At 38.9% G+C, this 12,790-nt stretch overlaps 1 pseudogene; it reads left to right on the forward strand.

Moving 5' to 3' along the window:
- Positions 1-11,112: 11,112 nt before the first annotated feature.
- On the forward strand, positions 11,113-11,579 carry LOC107184984 (annotated as a pseudogene).
- Positions 11,580-12,790: the final 1,211 nt, after the last annotated feature.

Consider the following 12,790-nt stretch of genomic DNA (forward strand, 5'->3'; position numbering starts at 1 on the left):
TAATTAGAAATAGAAAGGTGAATATGTAGGTATAAGTGCTTTCCCTTTAGGTTGTTAAAGCCCAGTGCAGACTACAGAACTGAACAAATAACCAACCAAAGTGAGAAGTGTTTGCAGACAGACATTCCAATAGACTGAACTAAAGGACAAAAATAGTATTTACAGTCACCTGGGTAGTGACTCTGCTTTTTCCCCAGTGAGAAACGAGAAGGCAGCAATACTGATGTGATGTTCCATGATCAGAAATGTTATAAACATTCCTGTAAACAGAAGCAAATGGATTGCCAGAATAAGGTCTTTGTTAATAGAGATGTAAATTCCAAGGAAAAATAGGCATTGCTGTGGCATATTTGAGGTTTATGGGTTTGTCAATACCCTACCTTGCTTGGTGTCCCAGCAGCTACTGTTTTAGTAGCCTAGAATAAGCACATCTTCGGTGAGATCCTGTGCAGATAAAGGCCTGACAGCACTCTATGCTGAGAAGCAAGGATGTATAACTGTTCACTTACAAACTAATAAAATAACTTGGAAGACAAGCTGATATCTCTAGTGAGTTCATTAGTCATTGATCTGGAAATTGTAGGAGACATAGTTCCTAAATTGTTAGCAGGGGTAGGGGTGGTAGAGATTTAACTAACTTGTAACAGAGCTATTCCATTTCCCTGAGAGGTTGATTTGAAGCTTCTATAAAAAGAGAAAGTGGCAAATATGTGGTTATTTGTTCTTTTCCAAGAACTTCAATAAGGACCAATGTGTTACTGACATGGCTAGAAGCTTTCATGTTCTACTCTACCATAGTCATCAATTTTACATGAAATGTAGGAAGTAGGTCAATGGAAATTTGACTGTATTTTAGATTGGTGTTTTCTAGTACCCAGGCAATTTTTAGAATTTAATGTCCATAGTGACTAATTTATATACATGGATACAATCTGCTCTCAGAAAAATGACAAGGGTAGATTTCCCAGCACATGATCCCACTGGACCAATAAACCAGGCAGGAAATAAGACACTGAAGAGGTTCTGTCTTTCATACCAAAATAACTGGACCTGAACTCCAAGGAGAAAGTAACTAAGACTTAGAGCACTAATTTGAATTAAATTTAATTATTTCTCTTCCTCTTTTGAGGAAGGGGAGGACAAAAAATAAATCCCCTCTAAGCTTGTTTATTTGTTTTCTTTTTTGTTTTATAGGGTACTCCAATAGTGATCTAGCTAATTAAAACAGGGTTCCTTATAAGTGAATAGCTGCAAAAAGGTTAACTCTGATTCTGCTCTCAATAAGCAAAATTCAGGAAAGGATTCCACATCTTGGAATAACTGCAATTAATCTACAATTCCAGGGATGTAGTAACTGAGAGGCATTTATAAATGGAGGCAAAGGAAAAGGAGAAATGAGCTGCTTCGCTCATTGTAGCTTGTTCTCCATTACTTCATCCCATTTCAGCAAAAGCAGCATTCTGAATATCCAAAGATACAGGTTCAACTTTATCAAATTATCATGAATTTGAAAATAATATGGCATTAGAGCTTAACTTAAAATTCTGACTTTTGAAATGTTCTCTCTTACAAGCAATATAATTAGCCAAAACTTGCAGGGTGTACATGTGTTTTACCCATACTTAAAAGATTTACAAGTATAAAACAAAAGTATTTCAGCTTTATAGAAGAAATAATCTGTGGTCATAACCATTTGGGATATCACTCTCTAGAAACAAACAAACAAAAAGTACCATATGCAACTGGAGGTATTTCCAGGAAATTAATCACAGGCTAATGCAAAGGCCAGATATAAAAATAATTTATAGATAGAAAAAGCTACATCTTACTTAATCTGGAAAAAAGGCAACAATGCAGTATATTTTATTAGAATGAAATTCTGAGGTAATAAATTCAACATTAAGTATTAATTAATGTATTGATAATAAAACTCTGAAGTAAATATAAAAAGAGAAAATCTTAACCTGTTACAAGCTGTATCAGGAAATACACATTGAAGAGTAAAATATTGAAGGAATTTCCTTTATAATTAGTAGGAAGACATTATGAATGACTATGCAATTTTGGACTGAAGCTCTTAGCTGGTGAATCAAGACAAGACAAATAATTTTTTAAAAATTTTATGATTTGGGGAGAAAAGACAGATTGTGAAGATGATATGATTATCTACACAGAAAAGCAAGGAGATTGAGAAAACGATTGGATATAAAAAGAGAGCTCTGTAAGGTTGCTGTAACCAAAATTAATAGCATCTCTAAAAACAGACTAAAACATACCACCTATCTATATTATATATAAAACCATAATATGCAAATAGATCGAATAGTAGAACAACCAAACAACCGGTCGCTATGACGTGTGCTGGCCACCAGAGGGCGCGCACAGAACATGGGGGGTGTCAGCAGCAGGTGGCAGAATGCAGAACATGGCAGGTATCGGCCATAGCGGTATAGTAGAGCAGGTGAGTGGGGGTGCCAGACCAAGGCAGGGCGCCAGTTGCTGTTATCGGGGAAAGCCTCTGATGGTTACTAAAAGTTCTTTGCTCCCACGTGCTGCGGTCCCTCCTGGCATACGTACCTGCTGCAGGTGCTGGCCCCACTTGCAACTGCTGCCGGTGCTGAGGGATCGAGCCCAGCACCAGGCACTGTCAGTGGGTACGAGTGGTGGCTGCCAGCCCCGGTCACCCCTGAGGGCTTCTCCACCTCCTCCTGATCCTCAGGGGTAATTGGGGCAGCAGCTGCCGCTCGTACTTGCTGACGGCGCCAGCCCCGCTTGCACCCACTGCCATCATCACATGGGAGCGGCAGCAGCAGGGGCAGGGCTGCTGGCAGACAGGGGACCAGGGGCTACAGCAGAAGGGGTTGGGTGGAGGCACAGAGGATAGGCTGAGACCTGCCCCTATGCCCAACGCAGCCTCACATCCCACAGTTCTTTTCAAGGTGCACAAATTCATGCACTGGGCCCCTCATCCTATATAATAAAGGGCTAATATGCTAATTAGACCGAACAGCCAAACAACCTTCCGAATGTCCTTCTGGATGACCTTCTGGACAAAGCCAGGGCTATGAGGGTCAGCTGAGGCTGCAAGGGGCTGTGAGGGCCGGCCGAGGCTGCAAGGGCTGAGCTCCCTGCAGGAATTTCGTGCATTGGACCTCTAGTCTATATATATAAAAGCCTAGCAACCAGCCAACCAGCTGATAGCTATGACACGCAATGACCACCAGGGGACAGATGCTCGACTCAGGAGCTGCCAAGCTTCAGTGACTTGGCAGCTGCGGTTCTCGGGTGATGTACCTGGAACCAGAGAGGAGGGAGCACAATTCCAGGTTGTGCCACCCAAGAACCACCCTGTCAATCTGGGATGCCTTGGGGATGTCAGAGAGTCGGTTTCACCCTGTTCCCCACAGGCCAACCCGAGGGACTCCACCGGTGCACTAATCTGTGCACTAACAAACTAGGCCTCTAGTTTATTATAGAAACGGTGAAGAAAAAGGAAGGAAGGAAAGAAGGGAAAAGGAAGGGGAAGAAAGGAAAAAGTATCTATAAATACAGTGCAAGCTATGCCAGCTATTAAGAAAACCTAGCCCTAGACGGTGTTGCTCAGTGGGTAGAGCATTGTCCTGTGGACCAAAGGGTCCTAGGTTTGATTCCAGTCCAGGGCAGTAACCTTGGTTGCAGGCTTCTGCCCAGCCTGGGCCCTGGTCAGGGCACTGCAAGAAGCAACCAATTGATGTGTTTCTCTCACATAGATGTTTCTCTCTATCTTTCCCTCTCTCTTCCAGTCTCCCTAAAAATCAATGGAAAAATATCCTCAGGTAAGGATTAACAAAAAATAAAATTAAAAAAATAAAGAAAACCTATATAAATAGAGAGATACACATGTTCATGTATTGTGGGGCCCAAAACCTTAAAGATTTAATTTACCCCCAAATGAATCTATATGGTTAATGCAATTCTAGTCAACATCTCAATATAAGCTTTTTTGGAACTTGATATACTGCTTAGAAAACTTATACGTTAGTAAAACCTACTTGCCCAGTGTGAAAAATCATGAATGAAAACCTTGTATAGCTATTAGCTAAATCCACTGCTAAAATAAAAGTGTCTCTCCTAGCTGGGCCACAGACAACTCTTACCATAGTCTATTTATAGTCATTAACTGTCAAGTCACTTTCTCTCTGCTAAGCGAGATGTCTACAAAATCCTCATGATGTCTGTTGTGTGTTCTGACTTCAGTTTTCGTGCCTGAATATTGATTCTTTTGGAGCCAAGCAAAGAATTCGCAGGCAGCCCTCACTAACATGATCTACATGGTTGTCTGTAGCAAGTAGAAGCCAAAATCATGAGTAGGGTCTCTGCTGCAGCGATAATGTCTGGCCTAGACCGTTAGCAATGTGGACGCTCTAGGAAAGTAAGGAAATGAGACCTAAGAGTGGCCGAACGTGAGTCCATGTGCATTCACAGGGAGACATCAACTTCAGCCCAGGGGCCTCCTAATTACGCTGCATTAGGAGGGTCCGGTGTTCCCAGCTCCCAAGGGGACTCATGCCAGCACATGTGCCTGGAATTCAGTGAGGCCCTCCCCGCTAATAGGGCTCTGATGCTGGTCGACATGACCCATGGTTTCTGGGCTGGTTCCCCTTCCAATACCTTTCATTTTCTATTCATCTCCAGTGGGTTCATTTGTCTGACTCTCTGTTTGGCTCATTCCAGAAAGAGTCCCCAAAGGGGGAAATTATCTGTTTGGGAGTGAAGTGCTATGAGGAGCAGCTGCACAGAACAACACGCTGGGAAGACAAACATCCCTACCTCGATCTATTCATTATACACACTGCACCTGCAGTGAAGGCTGAGTGCAATGCTGAGGAGACCAGGCACGGGTTTTGAATTCATCAATTTTTGGTGCTAAGAAAACCAAATACAGGAAGCAAAGGAATGCTAATAAAAAAGAATTACTATAAGGTTTTAATATTGGAGCTAATTCCAATATTGATTTCAAATAGAGATACAATTTGCAAAGACCTAGAAGACTATTCTAAAATGTCATATCTGTATGTATATACAAAATATCTGTAAGATATGTCACATATCCCTGATTAGATTTTAAGTTCTGTAAAAGGAAAGCCTTATACATTTTTATGTATCCCCTGCATTGTTCATTATAAGTTTTTACATGTACTAGCACTCAATAAATTAGAGAGAAAGAAATTAATATTTGTTGAGTACCTTGTGTATGCCCCCTCTCATGAGTTATAGTGCTTAGTTTACTTCTCAATAAAAACCAGATAGCATATTCTGTATTTTACAGATGAGGAAACATGCTCGGAGTGGTTCAGTGGCATGCCCAAGGTCTCAGAGCTATAACTGTCTGTGTTTGCATTCAGATGCGTGTTCTCTCAGCTGTCCCATGTGGGGTTTCAAATTCTGATCCACTTACTTTCTACTTTCTTTTCTACTTTTAAGAATTCATGTGATTATAGGAGGCCCTCCCAGGAAGTCCAGAATAATATCCCTATCTTAAATTCAACCCATTAGTATCCCTGATTATATCCCAAGTCCCTTTTGCCCTATAAGATAATCTTTTTAGGATGGTGGTATTTCATTATATTCACATCACAAGGATTAGAGTGTGTGTGATCTTGGAAGGTTATAATTCTGCCTACTGTACCATCTCTGAGAAATATGAGCTTCCTAGTCACCACAATATTCTCAAACTGACTGCTATACTTGTCCATTTATCATCAACAAAGTACCAAGAAGCATTCTAGTCCATCCCCTGTGTGCCAAACATGTTTTTCCCTGTCCTTAGTGTGCAAAGCATCAGAAAATGAACAGGGCCAATAAGCCCTGGAAGAACTGTCACTCATTTCAGCATCTGCTGGTTTCTTGGCACAAATACTTTAAAGTGACTGGAGACAGCCTGAGTATAAAGTTTAATGAAACACTGGCTATGTCCCCTTGTGGAAGAATTCCAACTCTGGGAACTAGGATACCTAGATAGGCACAGTCCAGTGTTGCAGATTTTGGAGGCACAAATTCCTCAGTGGGCCACTGGAAGCAACGGTAAGTAAGGCCACTCCTCTTTTCAGCCTTAGCTTTTGGGCCCAGGTATTCTACCTGCTGTAGTACAACATATGTTTTAAGTCTTTGAGGATGTGTACTAAGTCTCATCCTTCGATAAAGTCATTTCCAAATTGTCACCTCAGCTAAACCTTCATAAAGCCATTCCATTACTATATCAAGTGAGCAGCTTCTGGAAGGTGAGGTATCTAATAATGCACTCAGCTGCATTTCCATTTCTTTAAAATGGGTTCCTTATAGTATACTGAAGAAAGAAATTGAGGAAGATATAGGTAAGTGGAAGTATGTACCATGTTCATGGGTTGGAAGAATTAGCATCATTAAAATGTCCACATTACCCAAAGCAATCTATAGATTATACGCAATTCCTATTGCAATACCAATGGCATAGAACAAATATTCTAAAATTGTATATAGAACCAAAAGAGACCCCGAATAACCTCAGAAATCTTGAGAAAGAAGATCAAAGTTGGAAGGATCACAATACCTAATATCAAACTATACTACAAAGCCATTGTAATCCAAACAGCCTGCTACTAGGTAAGAACAGGTATATAGATCAATGGAACAGAACAGAGAGCCCAGAAATCACCCCATACCTTTAAGGTCAATTAATATTTGACAAAGGAGGCAAGAGCATACAATGGAGTAAAGACACTTTCTTCAATAAACAGTGTTGAGAAAATTGGACAGGTACATGCAAAAAAGTGAAACTAGACCAACTTACACCATACAAAATAATACACTCAAAATGGATAAAAGACTTAAATGTAAGTTATGAAACCATAAAAATCTTAGAAGAAAACATAGGCAATAAAATCCCAGACATCTCTTGTAACAATATTTTTGCAGATATATCTCCTTGGAAAAAGGAAACAAAATAAATAAATGGGACTACATCAAACTAAAAATATTTTTTCACAGCAAAAGAAATAATCAACAAAATGAAAAGGGAACCCACTGAATGGGAGGACATATTTGCTAATAATACATCTGATAAGGGGTTAATTTCCAAAATATATAAGGAACTTAAAGAACTCAACACCAGGAAGACAAGCCATCCAGTAAAAAAAAATGGGCAAAGAACCTGAATAGACACTTCTACAAAGAGGACATACATCTGTTCAATAGACATATGAAAAAACGCTCAAGGTTACTAATCAATCATCAAAGAAGTGCAAATTAAAACAACAGTGAGGTATCATGTCATACCTGTCAGAATGTCTATCATCAATAAATTAACTAATGACACGTGCTGGCAAGAATGTGAAGAAAAGGGAACCTTCATGCATCACTGGTGCAGCCACTGTGAAAAGCAGTATGATGTTTTCCCCCCAAATTAAAAAAAACAGAACTTCCTTTTGATCCAGCTATCCCACTTCTGGGTATATATTCTAAGAATTCCAAAGCACAAATTCAAAGAATAGATGCACCCTTGCAGCATTATTTACACTAGCCAAGATCTGAAAACAGCCCAAGTACACATCAGTAGATGAGTAGATAAAAAAGCAGTGGTACATTTACACCATGGAATACTAATTACGTGGCTGTAAAAAAGAAGGAAATCTTACCTTTTGTGACAACATGGATGGACCTGGAGATTATTGTGCTAAGTGAAATAAGAAAAAGAAAAATACCACATGATCTCACTTATGTGTGGAATCTAATGAACAAAATAAACTGACGAACAAGACAGAAACGGAGGCATGGATACATGGAACAGCCACAGAGGATGGGGGAGAAGGGACTGAATGAAAGAAGGTGAAAGGATTAGCCAAAATACATTCATACATAATACATAGACACATAAAATAGTGTGGTGCTAGACAGAGGGAAAGGTGGCTGGGGGCTGGGTGGATTTGGACAAACGGTGGGAAATGTGGACAGAAAGATACTTTGCCCGGGGTGACGGGCACATGCTGCAGTGGGCAGATGATGTTTTATTGAGTTGTATACTTGAAATCTGTATGGTTTTGTGAGCCAATGTCACACCAGTAAGTTAAATTAAAAAAAAAAAATGTGTTCCTTGCTCTGATCTCATATAGAGTCACATGTTAAATAAAAACACTATAAGCACTAAAGGTCTGAAGACAAAAGGAAAACTCATACTCAGAATGTGAGTTAATTCCAGTCAAGATAAATGGCTGATCTTTCCAGGGCAGAACATTTCTGATGTAATTAACTTGCCTAAGTAACTGATTGACTGCCCAAGGGAGGCATCCTACTGGAACTTAGTGCTTTCCTTGTAATACTGTTGACACTCACAGTGACACTTAGGTGGGTTTCCCAGGAAACAGGTGATCTTTCCAAGTAGGATTTTTTTAGGTAGAGGGCTGTCAGAAACAAAACTAGTGGGAAATGGAGGGGAACAAACTGAGCCAAGAGAGAGAATGAAATGTGATACTGCAGCAATAAAATTCTCAAGGTGAACTCGAACTCAGAGTGCTCTTTAGAGTTTCCATGATCAGGATAGGGTATCAAGCTTAGTTCCCATAGTTACCAACCATTAGATTCTGACTACTCCTGGGAAGGGGAGTCACCTTGAGTGAGGCTGCTACCTTTGCTGAGAGCAGTTGCTAGAGGGGACTCCAACCCTGAGGCATTAGCAGCTGATTCTCCCTGTTGCTGGGAAGTAAGATTTTTAATGGGGAGGAGGAATGTGGGCAGCAAACCACAATATATAACACCTCTAAGTCAGAGAAAAGAAGAATAATTTTGGAGGTATGGGAATTTTGAAAATATTTATACTTATTTTGTGTAATTATTTAACTTTCCCCAATCACTTTGGTTACACTTACACAATGGAATACTAACTACATGGCTGTAAAAAATTAGATATATCTCTAATAGGAATTGGTAAACATGTGTAAAGGGCCAGATAGTAAATATTTTAGGCTTTATTGGCCATATACAGTTCCTATTGCATAGTTTTCTTTTTTCTTCTTTGTTACAACCCTTGGAAATATCAGAACCACAATTTTCTCTTTAAATCCGGTTCAAGATATTTTATGCAGGATGGCTGAAGACTGAAATTTCCTTAAGCTATTTTGCTCTTTGCTCATAACTCTGACTTTGAAGGCTAATAAAATGATTCATTCAGGCTGCCACACAAACTGAATAACTGCTCAGTGTGCTAGGATTAACAGGTGACACAATATTCTGTGTCAGGGCATAGATCTTGGGCAGGAGGGGAAGAGAATCTGTGCTTTGATGTTGCTGCTAAGAGGCTCAGATTTATTATGAAGCCCTCCTTGGATAGAAAGACCAACTGTGAATTTATCAAGAAGCCTGTAAGCATTCTTAAAGTGATTTCTCTGCATCTCAAACAAGAGTCTCATATAGGTGTCAAAGTTAACCGAGACAAAATGCCAAAAATCTGAACATGAGGAATTTTTGTGTGCAAGTAAGTGATGTCATTAGCCTGAAAATGTGTCTTTCTACTTAAAATGACCTTCCAACCAGATGATTTTTCTGACCTAGATTTTTCACCTTAATAGTCCCATTTGCTTTCTACTTGTCTAAATGCTGGTTTGGTTTTCATTCATATGTGCCAAAAAATAAATATGCAAACAATATTTCTTACTTTTTAGACATCATCAACAAAGTTATGAGAAACTTCTGCTTCTGCTGGTGAAAAGCTTTAATTAACTCTTAGAAAACAACTAGGACATCACACATGACAGCTAAATGTCCAAACAACGCTAAACAGGCAAGATTCTTGCCAAGTAACTAGTTCTAGAATTTGGGCTGCAGGACTGAGCTAAGACTAGTTACTCTGCCTGAGGCACCTAGAAAAGGAGCAGATTCTAGGAGAGTGCTGAGGATCTGGCCAAGGAGACCGAGATCAGCCATCTGGTCAACTGCAGGGATGTTAATATGACAAATGTAAGGACCAGCATTCATAAAAAAAGGAAACACAACATGAATAGAATTGGGAGCAAAGCAAGGAAGGTCATAGGCAATTTTTAATGAACATAAATGGAACTGAGATCAGAAAATGAATTGAGCTGGCTTAAAGGTATCAGAGAGATAGGCAAAACCCCCAAAATATTAATGGTTTTCTTAGGATACACACTGACATATATAAAATAATGTGTACAATTAAGCACTATCAAATCCAAATCATTAATATTCTTAAAAGCACCTACTTCTTTGCCAGTCATATTCAGAATACTTCTACATGGTCTTGTTATATTATACAGAAAGAGACAGGGTATAATAACCACATGATCTCATGCACTAGACATGGCTGATTGGTGCTATAGTACTTGACCCCAAACCAGGCAAACATTGTCTAGCCAGCAACTATAAAAATTTCTTTCTTAAGAAATACATTGTACATATCTCAACTGTACTCAGAGATTGGAAGGTTCTAGAGTCGAAAGGCTACGTAGATTCTGAGTCAACATGTATCTGGTACATTTAGAAAAGTAAAAGAAGTCCATTTTCACATAAAGAAAATGGAGAAGAGACTGGAGTTCTAGAAAGAGTGAGAGAAACATAGAAAGGCTATCTGATTTGGTAACCAATAGTTTAACAAATCTCTACCTACATATACTTTGTGACTGAAGTCTCCATCTTACATCAAATGCATTCCCCCCCATTGGGGCCAGCCAAAATGAGCTTCTATCTTTTGCACCCAAAAAGACTTTGTTTAGAGGGCTTCATTATTACTGGAATTCTTACACATAATCTCCACATTTGCAGAAGGCCCTGATGGACAGAGGAGATAGCTAAAAAGAATAACTCCAAGGAAAGAGCAGAAGGAATTAGAGAAGATACTAATGATAAACTTTGCCAACATTCAAATTAACATGGGAATTCTGCCTTTATAATCTGAAATGTCTGTGCCTGTGCATATGCACATTTGCATATAAAAAAGTGTAAAATTTCATACTTTCATCATGTGATTAAAATAACTTTAGTTTTGTGATTTATTATTTTTTATATTTCAAGAAATTTTTGTTGAGTTTATTGGGGTAACATTGGTTAATAAAATTATATAGGGGCGGCCATCATAGAAGCATCAAAATGAAGTTCAATCCCTTTGTGACTTCTGACCAGTGCAAGAACAGTAAAAGGCATTTCAATGCACCTTCCCACATTCGTAGGAAGATTATGTCTTCTCTTTCCAAAGAGCTGAGACAGAAGTACAATGTTCAACCCATGCCCATCTGAAAGGATAATGAAGTTCAGATTGTTTGAGGACATTACAAAGGACAAAATAGTCCAGGGTTACAGGAAGAAATATATCATCTACATTGACATATGAGAGAAAGCTAATGGTACAACTGTTCATGTGGGCATTCACCCTAGCAAGGTGGTTATCACTAAACTAAAGCTGGACAAAATCCACAAAATGGTCCTTGAACATAAAGCCAAATCTCGCCAAGTTGGAAAGGAAAAGGGCAAAATCCAAGGAAGAAACAATTGAGAAGATGCAGGAATAAAGTAATAGTATATACAACTTTCATTAAAAACTTAAAATGAAAAAAAAATTATATAGGTTTCAGGTGTGCAATTCTATAATACATTGTCTGTATATTGTATTGTGTGTTTACGACCCCAAGTCAGTCTCCTTCCATCACAATAATTTTTGATAGGCTTAGAGTTAACTTCACTCAGAGTTTATAATTATTCAAAATCATTTAATATATGTGTTCCTTTTATCTTTATTTCTTCTTCTTCAAATTAATGATGATTATTCTTTATAGTATGCAAGGGGAAAGCTAGAGTATATATTTCTTTATGCAATAAAATGATTTTTAGCTGAGTTATCAAAAAAGTTAAATAGGTGAAGTTAAAAAAAGGACAATTTCATTATTTTCATGATGAAAAGGAGAAAATTGGATAATTTTTCTAGGAGAAAAAAAGTCCAAAGGGAAAATATGCTGTCTTAAGAAAAATCTTATCAAAGTTTGTTGACTACATGAAAAGCCTCAAATAAGAAAGAATAAAAAGAAATTCTAGTTGAAAAGTAGGCTTTTCCAAATTTGTTATAAAGGTCCTAAGACTGCCATGTACTTATCTTGATACCTATTGTTATTCCTTTTTTTTTCATCTTTCAGGCTTTGCACTCTTTATACCCTTGGATAGCTTAGTCAGTGGTATATATATTTTGATGATTTATTAAAAATATTAGGTCTTATGATTATACTAGAGGCCCGGTGCACAGATTCGTGCACTGGTGGGGTCCCTCAGCCTGGCCTGTACCCTCTTGCAATCTGGGACCCCTCAGGGGATGTTGGACTGCTGGCTTCAGCCCGATCCCTGTAGGCCAGGGATCCATGCACCAGGCCTCTGGTATGCATATAAGACCTTTGGTTAATCTCTTCCCACACTATTCCCCCCCTGCTTCCCTCTGCGATTCATCAGTCTGTTCCATGTTTCCATGTCTGTGCATTAAGCGTCTGCCCTCTGGTGGTCAGTGCGCATCCTAACTACTGGTTGAACAATTGGCCGGTTGCTTAGGCTTTTATACATATAGATATCAGGGTTTTTTTTTTCTGTTTTCTTGTTTTAAATTGAAGTAAAATTGGCATATAACATGTTAATATCAGTGTACAACACAATAATTCTATACTTGTACACATTACAAAGTGATCACCACAATAACTTTAGTTATCATCAAAGTACAACTGATCCCCTTCACCCATTTTACCTGCCTCTCAACCCCAATTTCCTTTGGTAAACACCACTCTATTCTCTG

The sequence above is a fragment of the Myotis davidii genome, unplaced genomic scaffold, assembly GCF_000327345.1.
Source record: "Myotis davidii unplaced genomic scaffold, ASM32734v1 scaffold1187, whole genome shotgun sequence".
NCBI lineage: Eukaryota > Metazoa > Chordata > Mammalia > Chiroptera > Vespertilionidae > Myotis > Myotis davidii.